At 40.4% G+C, this 22,815-nt stretch overlaps 1 pseudogene; it reads right to left on the bottom strand.

The window, feature by feature from the left end:
* Positions 1-6,454: 6,454 nt before the first annotated feature.
* LOC132091054 (phosphatidylinositol 3,4,5-trisphosphate 3-phosphatase and dual-specificity protein phosphatase PTEN-like) lies at positions 6,455-12,964 on the bottom strand (annotated as a pseudogene).
* Between the last annotated feature and the right edge of the window lie 9,851 nt (positions 12,965-22,815).

Raw genomic sequence — 22,815 nt, 5'->3', positions numbered from 1 at the left:
AGTACAAAAGTCTGGACACACCTTCTCATTCAAAGAGTTTTCTTTATTTTCATGACTGAAAATTTGTAGAGTCACACTGAAGGCATCAAAACTATGAATTAACACATGTGGAATTATATATGGAATTATATAAATAACAAAAGTGTGAAACAACTGAAAATATGTCATATTGTAGGTTCTTCAAAGCAGCCAGCTTTTGCTTTGATTACTGCTTTGCACACTCTTGGCATTCTCTTGATGAGCTTCAAGAGGTAGTCACCTGAAATGGTTTTCACTTCACAGGTGTGCCCTGTCAGGTTTAATAAGTGTGATCTTTTTGCCTTATAAATGGGGTTGGGACCATCAGTTGTCACATGGATGCACAGCTGATAGTCCTACTGAATAGATTGTTAGAATTTGTATTATGGCAAGAAAAAAGCAGCTAAGTACAGGAAAATGAGTAGCCATCATTACTTTAAGAAATTAAGGTGAGTCAGTCTGAAAAATTGGGAAAACTTTGAAAGTGTCCCCAAGTGCAGTCACAAAAACCATCAAGCACTACAAAGAAACTGGCTCCCATGCAGACCACCCCAGGAAAGGAAGACCAAGAGACACCTCTGCTGCGAAGGATAAGTTCATCCGAGTCACCAGCCTCAGAAATCGCAAGTTAACAGCAGAGCCGTATACAGGTCCTTCTCAAAAAATTTGCATATTGTGATAAAGTTAATTATTTTCCATAATGTAATGATAAAAATTAAACTTTCATATATTTTAGATTCATTGCACACCAACTGAAATATTTCAGGTCTTTTATTGTTTTAATACTGATGATTTTGGCATACAGCTCATGAAAACCCAAAATTCCTTTCTAAAAAAATTAGCATATCATGAAAATGTTCTCTAAACAAGCTATTAACCTAATCATCTGAATCAACTAATTAACTCTAAACACCTGCAAAAGATTCCTGAGGCTTTTAAAAACTCCCAGCCTGCTTCATTACTCAAAACCGCAATCATGGGTAAGACTGCCGACCTGACTGCTGACCAGAAGGCCATCATTGACAACCTCAAGCAAGAGGGTAAGACACAGAAAGAAATTTCTGAACTAACAGGCTGTTCCCAGAGTGCTGTATCAAGGCACCTCAGTGGGAAGTCTGTGGGAAGGAAAAAGTGTGGCAAAAAACGCTGCACAACGAGAAGAAGTGACCGGACCCTGAGGAAGATTGTGGGGAAGGACCGATTCCAGACCTTGGGGGACCTGCGGAAGCAGTTGACTGAGTCTGGAGTAGAAACATCCAGCTCCACCGTGCACAGCCGTGTGCAGGAAATGGGCTACAGGTGCAGAGCCACCGTGCACAGACGTGTGCAGGAAATGGGCTACAGGTGCCGCATTCCCCAGGTCAAGCCACTTTTGAACCAGAAACAGCGGCAGAAGCGCCTGACCTGGGCTACAGAGAAGCAGCACTGGACTTTTGGACAAATTTTGCATGTCATTCGGAAATCAAGGTGTCAGAGTCTAGAGGAAGACTGGGGAGAAGAAAAAATGCCAAAATGCCTGAAGTCCAGCGTCAAGTACCCACAGTCAGTGATGGTCTGGGGTGCCATGTCAGCTGCTGGTGTTGGTCCACTGTGTTTTATCAAGGGCAGGGTCAATGCAGCTAGCTATCAGGAGATTTTGGAGCACTTCATGCTTCCATCTGCTGAAAAGCTTTATGGAGATGAAGATTTCATTTTTCAGCACGACCTGGCACCTGCTCAGTGCCAAAACCACTGGTAAATGGTTTACTGACCATGGTATTACTGTGCTCAATTGGCCTGCCAACTCTCCTGACCTGAACCCCATAGAGAATCTGTGGGATATTGTGAAGAGAAAGTTGAGAGACGCAAGACCCAACACTCTGGATGAGCTTAAGGCCGCTATCGAAGCATCCTGGGCCTCCATAACACCTCAGCAGTGCCACAGGCTGATTGCCTCCATGCCACGCCGCATTGAAGCAGTCATTTCTGCAAAAGGATTCCCGACCAAGTATTGAGTGCATAACTGAACATAATTATTTGAAGGTTGACTTTTTTTGTATTAAAAACATCTTTTATTGGTCGGATGAAATATGCTAATTTTTTGAGACAGGCATTTTGGGTTTTCATGAGCTGTATGCCAAAATCATCAGTATTAAAACAATAAAAGACCTGAAATATTTCAGTTGGTGTGCAATGAATCTAAAATATATGAAAGTTTAATTTTTATCATTACATTATGGAAAATAATGAACTTTATCACAATATGCTAATTCTTTGAGAAGGACCTGTAGAGAGAGAGTTGCGACAACTCCATTGACTCCAATGGAACTTTTTTTTACAGCAATGGCGGCTCGTGGAGCCTCTCAATAGTTCCCGAAAGTAGCAGCAAACTGATGCCCCGCCATAGAGATGCAGCAGAACAAACTGTTTGCGACGCACTTTTAAAAGGTAAGATGTTTAAATAATAAGCTTTTATATTATTAGTACATCTAAATAACAATAAACCGTAAGTTAAAACCTTCTAGTAGATCATTACTCATTAAATGAGTAGATTTAAGGGATGTTATCAGATAACTAACAGATTAGGCTAGGATTGTAGCTGAATAAAGTTAGTAACGAACACCCTATTAATTGTAAAATCTGTTTTCTTAATTCAGTTTCATCCATCGTGTTTGGAATAAGAGAAAAGGAGTCTTAACATTTTTTTTTTTGCAGGGTGGGGAAAGTTAGCTAACGTTACATAGCCTATTAGTTCAATATAACATTTGACCGCGTGTGACAACGGTGAGTGGAAGTGCTAAAATGAGGTTATAAAGTTTGTTCCTTATTACACGTATTAAATTAAATTCCTTAATAAAATGCACCCTATTGATATAAATTTAGAGTGAATTGAGTTTGCAAAAACATGGGTGGAGTGTTTTTAGTCATTGTGATTCATTGACTATTACCGGTCTATATTATATAACCTGTCTATTATATAATACTACTGTATTACATACTTAAACTTGTTAGTGTATAAAAGTAACATGCTGTAACGTTCTGTGGGTGCTGGTAGGTGGAGGATTAGTGGTGCCACTGGACTGTTCTGTGATGGAGCATCAGTGCTGATGCAGGTGGGGGACCATTTTTTTGATAGCTGCATTTTCATTCTTTATTTTTCTTAATGCTGCCTTTGCATTTTTTTATGTTTTTTTTTCTTGTCTCTTTAATTTTTTTAATAGACCCAGGTAACTGGCTGATGGTTCACTCGAATGCTGACTTGCTGCTGGCTGACTGGGTAGTGTCACCTGTCCCTGTCTCTCCTCTCTAGCCATGTCCTCTATTTCTTCACTGTCACTTTCCCTTCTCTGAGTGTCCTCATTCTTTTTTTCCACAACCTTTGAAACTGATAGAGGCAGAATACATGGAATTGCTAATTTTAAATATTGAAAATATCACATCACTTCAAAATTAGAAATATTACTTCAACTAGTACGAGTTTGTACTTATTATATGTGTATCACCTGAAATAATAAAGCTGTAATCAGCAGTGATTTGCTGTATGTTTACAGGTCTAGGGGTGCATCGTGGAGCAGGGGCACTCCTCTTTTTGACCACAAAGATTGTCGGAATAGCATCTGGTCTCAGCCTACTCTTTAATTTTTCGGTCATGACAAATTGGTTTTCCTCAAAATGTGCCTGCAGAGTGACTTTAGGTAAGTTTCCACACATAACCTTTTTTTTTTTTTGTCTACCCACATATTAAATGCACAGTTATAGGTAACACTGATGACTCCCTGCAATGTCTCAGTTCCCTGGGTTTAAATAAATTTAAGTATAATTGCCTAACAATTTTTTGTTGTTGTAATTTTTATTTATATTTAGATTGCTGCTGCTGCTGCTGCTGTCTTGATCCAACCATTATTTTCTCCTCTCCATGTCAGCGGGGAAGCCATACATTCGCACACCTTCCTCTGACCGAGTGGAGCATCCCCATGCAGCACAGCAAACCATGGTGGAGACTATGCAAGGACAACATGAAAGAAAGGACACATACAAAATGCTTAGCATGCTATTAAATTTCAAATGATCTGATCTAAAGTCTAAGATCATATTGTAATGACAGATGTTTTACACTGATTATTTTAAAGTATAACAATATTTCATTGCTTTTCTTTTAAAGTTATTTTGACTGGTTATTTGTGTTCAGTTTAGTATTTGTGTTTGCAGCCTGCAAACATATACCTGTCCACCGTATGGCGATGTGGATCTAGAATCCTGAAAGCCCATGGAGATTCTCCTAAGATTCTCCCCTGGTGATGCCGTTTACCAAAAAATCAATTTTACATAGTTTATTGTAAAGTATAAATTGTAAACCACCTAACTGCTCATTGCTTTTATTCTTTATTTTATTTTATTTCTTAAAGGAGTCATGCACATTTTAGTCTTCAGATAAGTCATTAAAATAACATTTTCCAAATTTTCTGCAAAATGATCTGATCTAAAGTCTAAGATCATATTGTAATGACAGATGTTTTACACTTATTATTTTAAAGTATAAAAAGATTCATTGCTTTTATTTTAAAGAAGGGAGTGGGGGTTTATAAGAGGATAAGTTTCTCCCCTGGAAATGCAGTTAACACAGTTTCCCTTATTAGTCTTCAGATAAGTCTTACAGATAAAATTTGTATAATTTTCAACAAAATACAAAATGAAAACGATGTCCTAAAGGTTTTTTTATTTCTTTATTTAACAGATACATGGTACACATGCACATGGATCTGTATAGGCACTTATCTCAGGCCTGATTGTTGAGAAATACAGCTCCAAGTACTATGAAAAAAGACCAGAGTTATTAAATGTAAATTAATGTCAGTTGGCAGTCATCAGTTTGCATATCCCTTTTTATGCGGGCCACTGCTCTGTCACCCACTCTGTCACTGGTGCTCAGCCACTCTGCATCCTGGAAAATATTGAAAAGATGTTATTTACTAAGGCATACGTGTGCAAATATTAAAGCATATCACAAGTGTGAACTCGTTAAAATAGATGAACGTACAGTCAAACCTAAATACATTATGGAAATGCTTTATTTAACAGTCTCTTTGTTACACATGCTACATGTACTTAGAACCTAGTAATGACTGTAAATAAAGCAAAATCAAATGTAAATAAACCTCAACCAAATCCTACCCTTGTAACCTATTTATTTCTCTTAAAAATGTACTGATTTGTTTTTCTCTGTGTGTGTGTGTGTGTGTGCTCTTGTTTTTGTGACATATCAGAAATCAACTTTGTATAATGGGTATGACACAGGTATAACAAGGAGAGGGTGACTTATGAGGACATAACCCATGTCCCCATTTTTCAAAACGCTCATAAATCATACAGAATGAGTTTTTTTGAGAAAGTAATGCACAAAATTTCCTTTGAGGGTTAGGGTTTGGTGTAGGGCCATAGAATATACAGTTTGTACAGTATAAAAACCATTACGCCTATGGGATGAACCCACTTTTCACAAAAACAAATGTGTGTGTTTGTGTGTGTTAGAGACATTTAAGGTATCTTTTTTTCTTGTCTAAAAATCAACCAATCTCTGCATATGCCTTCTGTGAAGAGAGATTTGACACTTTATTTCTAATAAGACTCACCAGACCACTTTCCAGATGCAGGCTCCGTTTCTGGCTCAGAATGTGACTTGCTGTCAGCATCTCGAGGAGCTCTGAGGAACACACTTCAGGAAGAAGTGGAGGTATGTTCCTCACCACCAAGCCCATCCTAATCATTTCCAATAACAACATAGGAAAAGAAACAGTGAATACAAACACATTTGATGGAATTTTGAGTATTGTACTGCAACAGAAAATGACAAAGCAGTGAGACACATGCACACACGTTCTCAGATGCCCAGGAAGAGAGCTCACGCCTTCCTGCAGTGAGGCCAGAGGATTAGCAGGGCCCAACTCATTAGCATTTCAATGGATTCTCTCTGTGTGTGTGTGTGTGTGTGTTTGAAAGAGAGAGAGAGAGAGAGATGTATGAATTTCTGCAAGACTGCAAGCTTGTTTATTTAATTTAATATTTTATTTAGAGCTAAGCTTTAAATGTGTGTACCATTAACCATATGCCTATATTTATAAATGCTGGGCAGAAATACATACTGAAACCTTTAAGAGGTCTGACCTCTGACCCCAGCATACAGGCCTGCCAAACTGATACACTGTGATACATACACACAAATACAAACATCCATATATTTGAAAATGTCGGGCAGAAATACATACCAAAAACTTAGATCTGACCTCTGACCCCAGGCACTCTGTGATGCTGATCAAAAGCTGATAGTGTGCAGTAACATATAGCCCAGATTCAGGCATTTCACTGGTGTTTTGTATTGCAATAAAGTCAAAAAACACATTAAAGGTAAGGATGAAATATTTATTTATATATTTAAAAAAAAGTAAAAAAAAAAAAAAAATCAGTCCTCCTCATCTTCGTCGTCGGCAAAGTACTGGAGATTAAAAAAAACAAACAAACAAATAATTAACACCAGAATTGCAACTAGACAGTTTGAAAGACTACACTGAATATATCCAATACCTCCACAGCATCATCCTCTGGCCCTTGGAGGGGGAGATTGGGGACGTCGGGTGGAGATGGTGGAGGACGAGGAAGAGGAGGAGGAAGAGGAGGAAAAATATCACCTCCTACTCTTTCTTCTGAAGATGTTGTATGTTCACTATCCTGCAAAATAACACAATACAACATCTGTCCGACTGCACATCATACGATAACCTCGGTCTTATACAGATGCACTGATTAATGACAAGTGTACTCACGGTCCGGCTTAAAATCACAGTGGTTGCCTTGGGGAAGAAAAAAAAAACATGGAAAAAATAAATGAAATATGAATAATTACAACAAGCTTTAATTTGTGATAAATCAAGTTAATAAATTAAATATTTAGATTTGGGCAAATGAAAAAGCATTTTCGATCTACTCACCAAACTCCCACTTCCACAGGATGTGTCTATTCCACTGTCTGTGGTTACCCTATTTCCCATCTAGTCGTGTGAATTTTTTTTATAGTAATATATATACACACACACACACACACACACACACACACACACACACACACACACAGGTAATTCAGTCTTTTGAGGAGACAAAGTCGTCATGAGCATTTCTTTAAAAGTAAAATCTTTACAAATAAATAAATGCATTTCTTTTGTTTCCCATCTTGTCGTCTGAATTTTTTTTTCTACAATAATATGAACATTTCTAAGCAAGTTATTTTTAAATGGGTTCAAAAAGTGAGAGTAAAGATTTAGACAGTCAGAAAATATTTTTATTTTGAATAGAATAGAGTATATTTTTATTGTCCACCGGGGTGGGAAATTTTCTCATATATGCTATTACAGCTTTTTTCAGTCGCTAACAAGCATTTGTCTGTCACATTTTCAAAACTCTAAACACAATTAGCACAGCATCTGTCTATTGTGGCCATACCATTCACACATTTCATGTCGTTTTCACACAATATGGAGTCATTGAACACATTTCCACCGTGCTTACATTTTCTGAATTATGGATCGTTTTTGTAGTATTTACAAATGTTAACACACAACATCCTACAATAGCAAAAACAATGTTCCAAACCTTAGATACAGTATAAAAACCTCTTCTTCTGCAATGATATCAGTTCAAAAAAAATATATCTTATCTGATTTATGTTGTGTAAATTGGGCCAACCACAGCTGATTCCAATCTGGCTTAGACTCAATGGCAGGGGTTATTTTTTTCTATTACATTGACACTTATACAATAAAAGGAGGACTTTGAAGAGTGATGTTTTTGGAAACAGAAACAAAAAAAGACAAACACTGTAATGTATGGACGAGGAAGAGTAAGAGCAAGGGGCCCAGGGAGACGAGCAGGAGCAGTGAGAGATGCAGTGAGAGGAGCAGTGAGAGGAGCAGGAGCAGTGAGAGGAGCAGGAGCAGTGAGTGGAGCAGTGAGAGGAGCAGGAGCAGTGAGTGGAGCAGTGAGAGGAGCAGGAGCAGTGAGTGGAGCAGTGAGAGGAGCAGTGAGTGGAGCAGTGAGTGGAGCAGGAGCAGTGAGAGGAGCAGGAGCAGTGAGAGGAGCAGGAGCAGTGAGTGGAGCAGTGAGAGGAGCAGGAGCAGTGAGTGGAGCAGTGAGTGGAGCAGGAGCAGTGAGAGATGCAGTGAGAGGAGCAGTGAGAGATGCAGTGAGAGGAGCAGGAGCAGTGAGAGGAGCAGGAGCAGTGAGTGGAGCAGTGAGTGGAGCAGTGAGAGGAGCAGGAGCAGTGAGTGGAGCAGTGAGAGGAGCAGGAGCAGTGAGTGGAGCAGTGAGTGGAGCAGTGAGAGGAGCAGGAGCAGTGAGAGGAGCAGGAGCAGTGAGTGGAGCAGTGAGAGGAGCAGGAGCAGTGAGTGGAGCAGTGAGAGGAGCAGGAGCAGTGAGTGGAGCAGTGAGTGGAGCAGGAGCAGTGAGAGATGCAGTGAGAGGAGCAGTGAGAGATGCAGTGAGAGGAGCCGGAGCATTGAGAGGAGCAGGAGCAGTGAGTGGAGCAGTGAGTGGAGCAGTGAGAGGAGCAGGAGCAGTGAGTGGAGCAGTGAGAGGAGCAGGAGCAGTGAGAGGAGCAGGAGCAGTGAGTGGAGCAGTGAGTGGAGCAGTGAGAGGAGCAGGAGCAGTGAGTGGAGCAGTGAGAGGAGCAGGAGCAATGAGTGGAGCAGTGAGAGGAGCAGGAGCAGTGAGAGGAGCAGGAGCAGTGAGTGGAGCAGTGAGTGGAGCAGTGAGAGGAGCAGTGAGAGGAGCAGGAGCAGTGAGAGATGCAGTGAGTGGAGCAGTGAGAGGAGCAGGAGCAGTGAGTGGAGCAGTGAGAGGAGCAGTGAGTGGAGCAGTGAGTGGAGCAGGAGCAGTGAGAGGAGCAGGAGCAGTGAGAGGAGCAGGAGCAGTGAGTGGAGCAGTGAGAGGAGCAGGAGCAGTGAGTGGAGCAGTGAGTGGAGCAGGAGCAGTGAGAGATGCAGTGAGAGGAGCAGTGAGAGATGCAGTGAGAGGAGCAGGAGCAGTGAGTGGAGCAGTGAGTGGAGCAGTGAGAGGAGCAGGAGCAGTGAGTGGAGCAGTGAGAGGAGCAGGAGCAGTGAGTGGAGCAGTGAGTGGAGCAGTGAGAGGAGCAGGAGCAGTGAGAGGAGCAGGAGCAGTGAGTGGAGCAGTGAGAGGAGCAGGAGCAGTGAGTGGAGCAGTGAGAGGAGCAGGAGCAGTGAGTGGAGCAGGAGCAGTGAGAGATGCAGTGAGAGGAGCAGTGAGAGATGCAGTGAGAGGAGCCGGAGCATTGAGAGGAGCAGGAGCAGTGAGTGGAGCAGTGAGTGGAGCAGTGAGAGGAGCAGGAGCAGTGAGTGGAGCAGTGAGAGGAGCAGGAGCAGTGAGAGGAGCAGGAGCAGTGAGTGGAGCAGTGAGTGGAGCAGTGAGAGGAGCAGGAGCAGTGAGAGGAGCAGGAGCAGTGAGTGGAGCAGTGAGAGGAGCAGGAGCAATGAGTGGAGCAGTGAGAGGAGCAGGAGCAGTGAGAGGAGCAGGAGCAGTGAGTGGAGCAGTGAGTGGAGCAGTGAGAGGAGCAGTGAGAGGAGCAGGAGCAGTGAGAGATGCAGTGAGAGGAGCAGTGAGAGGAGCAGGAGCAGTGAGAGGAGCAGGAGCAGTGAGTGGAGCAGTGAGAGGAGCAGGAGCAGTGAGTGGAGCAGTGAGTGGAGCAGTGAGAGGAGCAGGAGCAATGAGTGGAGCAGTGAGAGGAGCAGGAGCAGTGAGTGGAGCAGTGAGTGGAGCAGTGAGAGGAGCAGTGAGAGGAGCAGGAGCAGTGAGAGATGCAGTGAGAGATGCAGTGAGAGGAGCAGTGAGAGGAGCAGGAGCAGTGAGAGGAGCAGGAGCAGTGAGTGGAGCAGTGAGAGGAGCAGGAGCAGTGAGAGGAGCAGGAGCAGTGATAGGAGCAGTGAGAGGAGCAGTGAGAGGAGCAGGAGCAGTGAGAGGAGCAGTGAGAGGAGCAGGAGCAGTGAGAGGAGCAGTGAGAGGAGCAGGAGCAGTGAGAGGAGCAGGAGCAGTGAGAGGAGCAGTGAGAGGAGCAGTGAGAGATGCAGTGAGAGATGCAGTGAGAGGTGCAGTGAGAGGAGCAGGAGCAGTGAGAGGAGCAGCGAGAGATGCAGTGAGAGATGCAGTGAGAGGAGCAGTGACAGATGCAGTGAGAGGTGCAGTGAGAGGAGCAGTGAGAGATGCAGTGAGAGATGCAGTGAGAGGAGCAGTGAGAGAAGCAGTGACAGATGCAGTGAGAGGAGCAGGAGCAGTGAGAGGAGCAGGAGCAGTGAGAGGAGCAGTGAGAGGAGCAGGAGCAGTGAGAGGAGCAGTGAGAGATGCACGCTGACATGGGCCCAGCCACCAAACTGAACTACATAAAGAACATGATCCGGTTTGTTCAGTATCTGAAGACCCACCTCAACTTGTCTGCATCAGATGCTGACTTCTACAGGAAGTGCCAAGCCTACATCGACCTCCTCGGTTCCCTCAGAAAGCCAGTGGCCTAGTCGAAAAGCAAGGTCACTTGTAAAACCAGGTCAGTTTCCATTTTGTTTTCTTTCATGACTTCCTCCATGTTGATAGTACTTATATGCTGGCTGTACATCTGCTGTTATGTGCTACAGACATGGGTGTAATTCTCCGCAACATTGTTGTCTTGTATGTCATCCTAGGTATGACCGGTTCCTTGAGGGTGAAAAGAGCCTTCAGGAGAGCCAGGCACCACACACGAAAACCCTGGCAGATAGCAGATATGTGCCTGATGAAGAAGCCCAGCTGACACACATGCAGGAAAAGCAACAATTTTACTCTTTTCGCTCCACTGAACAAAACTAGGTTCAAGGCGGACGTTTGAGATTGTACCGAGATGCAGAGATGACCCAGTCGTACGCCTTCAGTCTGATAATCTCCATCCCACTTTGTTATGTCTTGGGTCTGTTGATAAAAGTTCTCTACTATTGCTGTTTTCACCCCAAACTGTGGCGGCCTGCAGATTCAGGAAAAGCTATGTATGATGTAACGGATGGAGTAGAGCCTCCTGTGGATGTTCAGGCCGACAGTGCTTCTGTTCACACCTTTAACAAGAGGATGGGCCGACATGCTGCTACCTTCTACACAACAAACACCTCATCAACAGTTAAAACAAAGGAAAGTGAAACAACTAATGCATCGGTACTTTAAAAATCAATGGTATTTAGCTTGTTTTACTGTTACAGAAATGTTATTATATTTGTAAATTGTTGTATATAGTGTTGTTACAAATTATGTTTTTGGATAATGTTACTGTTAATATGAAGTCATTAAAGTCAAAATAAAATTTCTTTGATTAAAAAAACAAAACAAAAAAAAAGGTACAGGCTCAACTCTAAATCTCCTCTTTCACTATCTGTACAAGACACAGTAAAATCATGCATATATTTGTAAACTGCAAATGTTAAGCTTTAAATTGATACTACATATATGTGTTTGTAAATGTATATTTGTTCCTTTTCATATGTAGCACATAATTCGTATCATGTTTGAAAAAAATCTCTATTTTTTATAACCGTATCTTGTTATTCCACTACTTATGTATATTGCATATATTTTTTTCCTTTTCTTAAAAGTAGCACATAATTAGAATTGTTGAGCCAGGACTAGTGGGGCAGAGGAAATTCTACTCTGTAATTCATGTAATTTAGCCTTCACCTTTTGGGTGATCCCAGGGTAAAATTCTCCCCCGGTGCTTTATTGTTACCCTGGTTTTACCAAAGGCCTCCAAGTTGGATGGTTCCTCCACTGTTTTTGTGAAATACAGATTCACCTTGAAGTTTGGAGAGAAGTATCTGTTGGCTTTGTCCTTATTGGCCTTATCCAAGTTGTTCTTGGCTAAAGTCAGGATTAGATAATCCTTATCATTCTCTCCCCGTTCTGTGGTTTGTTTTCCATCCAATTCCTTCACTAAACCTCCATTTTCAACCTTCTCTGAGCTCTCATCTGGTCCTGGGACGAAGAAGGTGTTCACCCAGAAACATTTTATCCTTTTTCATCATCTTGCTCTGCTTGTGGAAGAACTCCACCTTGATGTCTCCGCACACAGGCAGTGGCTGTGGAAAATCAAAGTACATGTACTTCTCCTCTCGCCTTGTGTGCACTGGATTAGATGTGTGGATTTTTACTTTCAGCTGGTACACCACAAACTGAGGATCCCAATGCCAGTTGGTTTTTCTGAACCTATGTGGAATCTGCTCACTCTTGCTTTTTACAGCAGAATCCCTGCAAGTCCCTCCACTGAACATAGGCATGGTCTCAAACACCATCTTGTGAAAGAGCGAGGCCACAGGTTTGTACTCCAGCTTATTCTTCAGAAAGTAGCTATAGTAGTACACATATCGCCTCTGGCTGGGAATAGTTACTCCCTTCTTGTCTCTGGTTCTAACTTCACCATAGAAGTCCAGAGCCTCTTGTGCTTTTTTGAATTTGCCTCGGTGTAACAGGCAGCCTTTCATTATTTGCAAAGATTTTTAAACCTTTCTGTGAAGATTTGGATAAGTGGCTCAGTGAAAATGACAATCATGTGAATAAGTTCTAACTGAGGAGGATTGTGATCCTCAAATGGATACTGTGCAACTCTGCAGTTAAATTTGGCAATATCATAATGTCTTTCTGCACATAGATTATATATCTTGTAATAATTTTTATGCTTCAAATCCAAGAATCGCACTACATCATCTATGTTGTTTCTGTAGACACCTTCAAGTCTTTCAGCTGGAAAGCCCATAGCTATGATGTTCGGATAAATTTAGGTCAATTCCAAGTCGAATCCATCTTCCTGGTATCTATTTCTGTTTGGCTGTGACAGAAATCTTAAAGGTTTTTGTGTGTGAGAGACATAATAGGCCAGAGGAAATTCTACTCTGTAATTCATGTAATTTATGCCTTTACATTTTTGGGTGATCCCAGGGTAAAATTCTCCCCCGGTGATTTATTGTTAACCTGGTTTTACAGAAGAGGACAGATTTGCTCATAGGCCTGGATAAAATGTATGTATTTACTTTATGTTGTTATTGCACTACCTGTGTACAGGGGCGAGGCTACATAAGGGCCAGGGTGGCACTGGCCCACTCAAATTGACGGCTGGCCCACCCAATCAGAACAGACAAAAAAAAAAAAAAATGTGGGAAAGCAGAAAAAAATATGCATATGTGACATACTGATCACTTAAACACAGTTTCATAAAAAAAATGAAATAAAAAAATACCGTAGAGCGAAAACCTTTTCATATAATTGCCTTACTGCAACAGCAGTACTGTTTAGCCAATCGCGTATTGTGGGTGGGAAGATGAGTTTACGTCTGCTAGTGAAGTAAACTTTTAACACGCACGACACAAGACGAGCATGTCTAAACAGACATATTTAATTATATATATATATATATATATATATAAAACAAGAATAGAATCTGAAACATCAACATCAACCCATCAACATACCAGCTGATTTATCCACACGTGACTTGATGAACCACCTGCTCTGCCCCATTTACGGAGTAATATTGCATTTACCCCAGTTTTCGCGCAAAATAAAAGGCAAGTCTAGACATTTTGCTGCTAAGTGGTACACAAAGTTCCAATTTTTAGAGTTATAAAAGACGATGCCGTGTACTGCAAGATTTGTCGTCATTTAAATGACACTATGTTTGAGGATTTGTACCGTGATTGGAAACACGTCACGCAGGCTTGTGAGCGGCACCAAATGAGTAGCGTAAGCAGGGGCATAGATTACGCGGGGGGACGTGTCCCCCACACTTTTAATATCATGGAAATTCGTCCCCCGCACCTTTTCAGTCAAATTTGTTCGCATAGAGGTTTTCAAGAGCTGGTATGCATAAATATAGATTTAAACTTAAAGAGACAGCATAGTCTGCGCATGACCTGATATTTTATTCGGACCCAGAAGGCGATATGAACATCACGGAGCGCTAAACTCTCCTGCAGTGTGTTTCATTAATACTCGAAGCCGGAGCGCGCTATCGCGCTGAAAGTCATAACAGGAAACTCCTAATATGGACAACAGCGTCCAGCTATCGCTGTATGAAAACAGTCGTTTTCACAGAAAAACAGACACTTTTGGAAACACGAAGACATTTAACATACGATTGCAACAATATATGGTTTTTCAACTCATCTCCAGCAGCAGCAGGTGATAAATAAAGTATATGAACAGTGCAGTGCTAATTGACATAGAATTTATTACAGTATAGAAACTATTATAACTTATGTGAAAAAAAGTGTTTGTAGTATATAAAAAAAATCATTATTATTTGTTATTGTCCAGTAGTTATAGATTTCTAAGCCAATTAAAAGATAGAAATGAGAGAAAAATTAAAGTTGCATATCCACTACCTGTCAAGTCTCTTCTGTTCACCAAGCCTGTATTTATTTGATCAAAAGTACACCAAAACAGTAAAATTGTGAAATATTTTTAAATAACAGTTTTCTATTTGAATATATTTCAAAATTTATGGAGATTTTAAAGAAGATTTTTTAGCATCATTACTCCAGTCACATGATCCTTCAGAAATAATTCAGATATTCTGATTTGCTACTCAAAGGAAAAAAAATAAATAATAATAATTATGATAATGTTGAAAACAGCTGAGTAGAATTTTTTTCAGTTTTCTTTGATGAATAGAAAGTTCAGAAGAACAGTATTTATCTGAAATATAATACTTTTGTAAAATTGTCTTTATCATTACTTTTGAGCAATTTAAACAATCCTTCCTAAATAAAGGTATTCATTTATAATATAGTATTCTTTTCCAAAAAATAATAATTGTGCTGACTCTAAGATTTTGAATGATATAGTGTATAATGTTGCAAATTCTTTTTATTTCATATAAATGCTGATCTTTGGATCCTTCTATTCATCAAAGAAACCTGAAAAAAAAATGTACTCAGCTGTTTTAAATATTGATAATCAGCATATTAGAATGATTTCTGAAGGATGTGACACTGAAAACTGGAGTAATGATGCTGAAAATTCACCTTTGATCACAGGAAAAATGTCATTTTAAAATATATTCGAATAGAAAAGTTATTTTAAATAGTAAAAATATTTCACAATATTACCTTTTTTTTTAGCTGTACTTTGGATCAAATAAATGCAGGTTTGGTGAGCAGATGAGACTTCTAAAAAACCTTAAAAATCTTACTCTTCAAAAACTGTTGACTGGTAGGCTATATAGATTACAGAAATGTTATATTGTAATGTTTTATATCATATTGTAATTTTGCTACAGTGGTCTTATAGCAGTACAATATCTATATTCGTCTTCCTTGTAATAGGCATTGTAGCTGCTTGTTATAAATGTATTTTGTTGTATATTCATGAATTTGTTGGCTAACAATCAATCAAATTTAACTTATCTGAACTGTATAGTGATTTTATCCCATATTGTAAAATTTGTGTAATTTGAGAGTAGTCATTGAGGTCCACCCTATTCCACCAAGGTCCACTCAGTTTAAAATTTCTGACCTCGCCACTGCCTGTGTATGTAAATGTATATTTTGTTCCTGTTAAAATGTAGCACATAATTCGTATCATGTTTGATAAAATCTATTTTCGTCAACCGTATCCTGTTATTGCATATATTTTGTTCCTTTTCTCAAAAGTAGCACATAATTAGAATTGTTGAGCCAGGACTAGTGGGGCAGAGGCAATTCTACTCTGTAATCTATGTTATTTAAGCCCATATATATTTTTGGGCTTAAAAATATAGGATAGCTGGCGCTCGCTCGAACAAGCAGTTTTATCCGGTAAAGCGAATGACTAGAGGCCTTGGGGCCGAAACGATCTCAACCTATTCTCAAACTTTAAATGGGTAAGAAGCCCGGCTCGCTGGCTTGGAGCCTGGGCGTGGAATGCGAGACGCCTAGTGGACCACTTTTGGTAAGCAGAACTGGCGCTGCGGGATGAACCGAACGCTGGGTTAAGGCGCCCGATGCCGACGCTCATCAGATCCCAGAAAAGGTGTTGGTTGATATAGACAGCAGGACGGTGGCCATGGAAGTCGGAATCCGCTAAGGAGTGTGTAACAACTCACCTGCCGAATCAACTAGCCCTGAAAATGGATGGCGCTGGAGCGTCGGGCCCATACCCGGCCGTCGACGGCAAGCAAATGTATCAAGGGATACGCCTCGACGAGTAGGAGGGCCGCCGCGGTGGCGCGGAAGTCCAGGGCGTGGGCCCGGGTGGAGCTGCCGCGGGTGCAGATCTTGGTGGTAGTAGCAAATATTCAAACGATAGCTTTGAAGGTCGAAGTGGAGAAGGGTTCCATGTGAACAGCAGTTGAACATGGGTCAGTCGGTCCTAAGGGATGGGCGAACGCCGTTCGGAAGGGAGGGGCGATGGCCTCCGTCGCCCCCGGTCGATCGAAAGGGAGTCTGGTTCAGATCCCAGAACCCGGAGTGGCGGAGACGGGTGCCGCGAGGCGCCCAGTGCGGTAACGCAAACGAACCCGGAGAAGCTGGCGGGGGCCCCGGGAAGAGTTCTCTTTTCTTTGTGAAAGGCCGGGCACCCTGGAATGGGTTCGTCCCGAGAGAGGGGCCCACGTCCTGGAAAGCGCCGCGGTTCCGGCGGCGTCCGGTGAGCTCTCGTCGGCCCTTGAAAATCCGGGGGAGAAGGTGTAAGTCTCGCGCCGGGCCGTACCCATATCCGCAGCAGGTCTCCAAGGTTAGAACAAGGCGGCGTAAGGGAAGTCGGCAAGTCAGATCCGTAGCTTCGGGATAAGGATTGGCTCTAAGGGCTGGGTCGGTCGGGCTGAGGTGCGAATTGGATGGTAGTTCAAATTGTAGCCCTGAATACCCCCATTCCATCAAACCCAAACCCAAACACAATAATAATCATGACAATAAGCCCAATTCAGCCAGTATTTTCAGCGTTTAGCTCTGAATGACCTCGACAGGGCCTACTTGACCTCTGATCTCTCGGCCTGCGAACAACGCACAACACTGACATTAGGCTAGAGTGAAACTGGACAACACAAGCTTTCCAACGATGTGATACACATTCTGATTGAATATTGTTTTAATGAACAATAAATAAATCCATAAAGGCATCTGAACCAAAACAGCTGCCGCTCTGCCAAGGCCCTCATACAGGCTCCACTTTAAATCTCCTCTTTCACTCTCTGTACAAGACACAGTTAAATCATGCACATATTTGTAAACTGCAAATGTTAAGCTTTAATTTGATACTAAATATGTGAAAATAGCTTAAGATTTGGCTCATTTACAACGATTTTGGTGAGAACAGGTCCACAACTCAGCTCTGAATGACCTCGACAAGGCCCACTTGACCTCTGATCTCTTGGCCTGCGAGCAACGCACAACACTGAGGTTGGGCTAGAGTGAAACTGCACAACACGAGCTTTCCAACGATGTGATACACATTCTGATTGAATATTGTTTTAATGAACAATAAATAAATCCGTACAGGCATCTGAACCAAAACAGCTGCAGCTCTGCCAAGGCCCTCATACAGGCTCCACTTTAAATCTCCTCTTTCACTATCTGTACAAGACACAGTAAATACATGCACATATTTGTAAACTGCAAATGTTAAGCTTTAATTTGATACTAAATATGTGAAAATAGCTTAAGATTTGGCTTATTTACAATGATTTTGGTGAGAACAGGTCCACAACTCCGCTCTGAATGACCTCGACAAGGCGTACTTGACCTCTGATCTCTCGGCCTGCGAACAACGCACAACACTGAGGTTGGGCTAGAGTGAAACTGCACAACAAGAGCTTTCCAACGATGTGATACACATTCTGATTGAATATTGTTTTAATGAACAATAAATAAATCCGTACAGGCATCTGAACCAAAACAGCTGCCGCTCTGCCAAGGCCCTCATACAGGCTCCACTTTAAATCTCCTCTTTCACTCTTTGTACACTCTCTGTACAAGACACAGTAAAATCATGCACATATTTGTAAACTGCAAATGTTAAGCTTTAATTTGATACTAAATATGTGATAATAGCTTAAGATTTGTCTTATTTACAATGAAAGAATCTTTTGTTCTATGTTCTTGTTTCATCAAAGCTTCCAGACAAAATATTATGACATTTTGTTCTGGAACTGTGAGGTTCTCACACAGAACTAGACAACATTTACAAATATAAATCATGTGATAGCACAGGCATATTTAAAAATGCTTTTGTTAGTCACTTGCATGAGTTCACACAGAGACCGTCACAGTTTCTTATTTTGGTTAGTTCATAATTTGGAAAACTGAAAGAAAATGAACAGTGTTTGATTTGTGTTCTGTATATGACAGCGTTAATGTGTTTATTTTTTGTATGTCACAATGGTCAGATTTGTCAGGGAACAGCACAAGTGTTACTGTGCACCCCTTTTCTGAAAATTAAAGCATTTCAAAATACAAGTGTTTTGTAATCTTCTACATTCACTTTCAATGGCCGGCCATTTTTGACCGGGAACATCACAAGTGTGACTTTGTGCCATTTTGTACAAAATAAAAGCATTTAAAAAAAAATGTCCTGGTTAAACATTAAAGTAGGCTAGTGTGATCAACAGTGAAACTTTTTTTCACCTTTTTCACAATATTGACAAAATTATTAACAAATAATGCTTTTTCACTCAAAAACTGAGGTGCATAAGCTCGGATAAATGACTCTTACAATTACATAGTTTGAAAATTAAATGCAAAACCAGTCCTAATTGAAAGAGAACAAGTTGACAAAAAGATTGAATCCAAGATTGGGTGAAAATATGGTATAATGAGTGATTTATAAGCTATTTTTTATAGGCCGGTCATTTTTGACCGGGAACACCACAAATGTGACTATTTGCCATATTTTTTTACAAAACAAAATTCCTGGTGAAACATTAGAGTAGACTAGTGTGATCAACAGTAGCCATTTTCTTCCATATTTTTTTTCATATTTCCAAAATTATTCAAAAATTAAAAATAAATTACTCAAAAAATGAAATGCTTACTCTCAAATAAATGAGGCCTATGATTATTCAGATGCAAATCAAAATATAAAACCAGTCCTAATTGAAAGAGAACATGTTGACAAAAAGATTGAATCCAAGGTTGGGTGAAAATATGGTATAATGAGTGATTTATAAGCTTTTTTTTATGGGCCGGTCATTTTTGACCGGGAACACCACAAGTGTGACAATGTACCATTTTATACAAAATAAAAGTTTTTAAAAACAAAATTCCTGGTGAAAATTTTAAGTTGACTAGTGTGATCAACAATACCAATTTTCTTCAGATTTTTTTTAATATTTCCAAAATTATTCAAAAATGTAAAAAAAATTACTCAAAAAATGAAATGCCTACTCTCAAATAAATGAGGCCTATGATTATTTAGATGCAAATCAAAATATAAAACCAGTCCTAATTGAAAGCGAACATGTTGACAAAAAGATTGAATCCAAGACTGGGTGAAAATATGGTATAATGAGTGATTTATAAGCTTTTTTTTTATGGGCCGGTCATTTTTGAACATCACATGAAGGTTAAATGGACAGTCCATCAAAGGCATTTAAAGTTTTACCTTGGCATCATAGTGTTTCTTTGAGTTCCCTCTAAGAACTTCTGATTTTTTAAAAATGTTTTTAAGGGGAAATATTACATTTGTGGATCCACTTTGTAACAGACAGTAAAGACACAAACCTGCAGTGTTTATTGTGATCCGTGAAGTGATATCAGTCAAAATGAGTCAAATATGAGTCAAAATTTTGAGTAGTTTTCTTCTCCAAGAAATTGTATAAATAGAAAAATCTAGATCAAGTTAATATAGAAGTGGCTTGATTTCTAGATCTGTTGTATCTACTAGCGATTTGTGGGTTGTTTTTAGGCGGAAATATTACGGATGTGGATCCACTTTGTAATTGTGTATAAAGAAGCAAACGTGCTTAAATGGACTAAATCCATCAAAGGCGTTTAATGTTCTACCTTGGCATCATAGTGTTTCTTTGAGTGCCCTCTAGGGTGTCAATTGGCTTGAATTCTAAACCTGTTTTAGCTACTGGCGTTTTTATTTTTTTAGCAGTAAATATTATGGATGTGGATCTACTTTGTAATTGAGTGCAAAGACGCAAACATGCTTAAATGGACAGTCCATCAAAGACATTTAATGTTCTACCTTGGCATCATAGTGTTTCTTTGAGTTCCCTCTAAGAACTTCTGATTTTTTAAAAATGTTTTTAGGGGGAAATATTACATTTGTGGATCCACTTTGTAACAGACAGTAAAGACACAAACCTGCAGTGTTTAAGATAGCACACGTACGTCGCGGAGACGTCTGTGCCACGTTGTCTTTTGCATCTGGCAGATGTATATTTTAGGGCGTTTGCTCATCTGGCATATGTCGCCGAGACGTCCCTGCCAGCTGTTAAGATGACGCCTAGCCGATGTGTTACAGACGTAAATGAATTAGAACGTCTAGAATTAGCTCTTTAAACGATGTTAATCAGATGTTCATATGTCTGCCTGATGTCTGATTGATGTAGGACAGACGTCCTTTTATCAAAACTTTTCCCTCCCATTATTTTAATAAAATACTCTTGCGAGGTTTTAAATAATCTTCCGTCATACATGTTACAATTACCAAACATAATAATGAACAAATAAACCAAACGATCAAATAAAGAACATACATTTGTTGATTTTATTAATTATATAAAACAGGCAAAAATAACCATTTAATTTATACAAAACAAGTTTATGCAAACAACAATACACTATTTGTAACATATATACAGGCATTCAAAAAAAAAAAAGAAAAAAAAAAGTTAAATCCTCCCTGGGGCCAAGCGTAGGAAATCTTTTATAAATTTTTCCGCGTCTGCTTCGGTTGGAGACAGAAGGACGGGATTCCTCATAGCTGAAGCTGTATATTAAAAGAAACAATTACAAAAATGTAAAAAAAATACTTACATTGAAATGAACGTTAGATATTTTTTTCTTTATCTTTATATATTGGGGTGTCGCTGTTGGACAGTGTTTTCTCTACTTCCTGTTGGCCTTCTGTAGCAAATTGTAGCTCCGTGTAGCTGTTTTTATTTAATTTTTTTCTCTAGAATCTTTATCTTACTATCACTCTCTGTTTTTTAAAGTGGTAAAATATAACTTAATTCACACCATATTTCTGATATTATCGATCAATCTTATCAGATTAACTTTGATCGTTCACTTTTATTTTATTTCCGTGAGTGCAGTACACCTGCAAAGCGTTAGCACTCGTTAGCTTGTCATTAGCGTCTTCATTCGAACCTATCGCTGTTTTCTTTTCTCCTCTCCCTCGCTCCAGTTTTTCACAAGTTCATCAAACAACCGCAGTAAGAATTTTCATCAAGCACGGTGAGTAATGGCTTCTCCTATCATTGTTTCTTGCACCTCTTGCCACATGTACAGTTTATCTATCTCTGTCGCAGATGAGGGATTCACATGTGATAAATGCAGGGAAATAGTTAGGCTGACAGAGAAGATTTCAGAATTAGAGACACGCATCCAAACTTTAATTGAGGACAGTAAGAATGTTAGGGCTCTAGATACGGCTTTGGATGCGTCTAGCTCAGGGATTCCTATACATTGTTCGGTTCCGGAAACAGAGCCCCAGCAGCAGGGCAACTGGGTGACGGTGAGGCAGCGTAGTCGTGGGTCAAAACGCCGCTCTTCTGTTCCGATCAAAACATTAAACAGGTTCTCCCCACTCAGTGATGCACCCACTGAGAAACCTGATGAAAGTGCTCTAGTTATTGGTGATTCTATTGTACGGAACGTGAATATAGAGACACCAGCCACCATAGTCAAATGTTTACCGGGAGCCAGAGCGCCTGACATCTTGGCAAATTTAAAAGTGCTGGCTAATGCTAAACGTAAATACAGTAAGATTGTTATTCATGCCGGCGCTAATGATGTTCGACTTCGCCAGTCGGAGATCACTAAAAATAACATTAAAGAGGTGTGTGAACTTGCAAGCACGATGTCAGACACTGTAATATGCTCTGGTTTCCTTCCCTGCTTACCGTGGTGATGAGATGCATAGCAGATTGTCATCACTCAATGGCTGGATGTCTAAGTGGTGCCCACAGAATAACATAGGTTTCATAGACAATTGGACGAGCTTTTGGGGCAGACCTGACCTGTTTAAAAGAGATGGTCTTCATCCCTCCTGGGGTGGCGCCACTCTTCTCTCTAGAAATATGGCAAATAGTCTTAGTGTTTATACTTGACTAACTGGGGCCCAGGTCAGGAAGCAGACAGACTGGCTACACCGACCGTCTGCTAGCTGCCTCCCGTCACAGAGGTCAGTTAATTCTCAGCACATAGAGACTCTTTCACCTAGATATCACACTATAGAGACTGTGTCTGTTCCCCGAACTAGAAAAAACAAAAAACGTCCAAACCAGGTTAAGATTAACAATTTAATTGAGGTTCAACAAATAAAAAACAGAAGCAATATGGATAAACAAATGATAAAGCTTGGCTTATTGAATATCAGATCCCTTTCTACGAAAACACTTTTTGTAAATAATATGATCACTGATCATAATATAGATGTACTCTGTTTGACAGAAACCTGGCTAAAACCTGATGATTACATTATTTTAAATGAGTCCACCCCCCAAGATTACTGTTATAAACATGAGCCACGTCTAAAAGGCAAAGGTGGAGGTGTTGCTTCAATTTATAACAACGTTTTCAGGATTTCTCAGAGGGTAGGCTTCAA

This window comes from Carassius carassius, chromosome 17 (genome assembly GCF_963082965.1).
Source record: "Carassius carassius chromosome 17, fCarCar2.1, whole genome shotgun sequence".
In the NCBI taxonomy this organism is placed as follows: domain Eukaryota; kingdom Metazoa; phylum Chordata; class Actinopteri; order Cypriniformes; family Cyprinidae; genus Carassius; species Carassius carassius.
The sequence above is the reverse complement of the archived record's forward strand: the minus strand, read 5'-3'. Positions and strand labels throughout refer to the sequence as shown.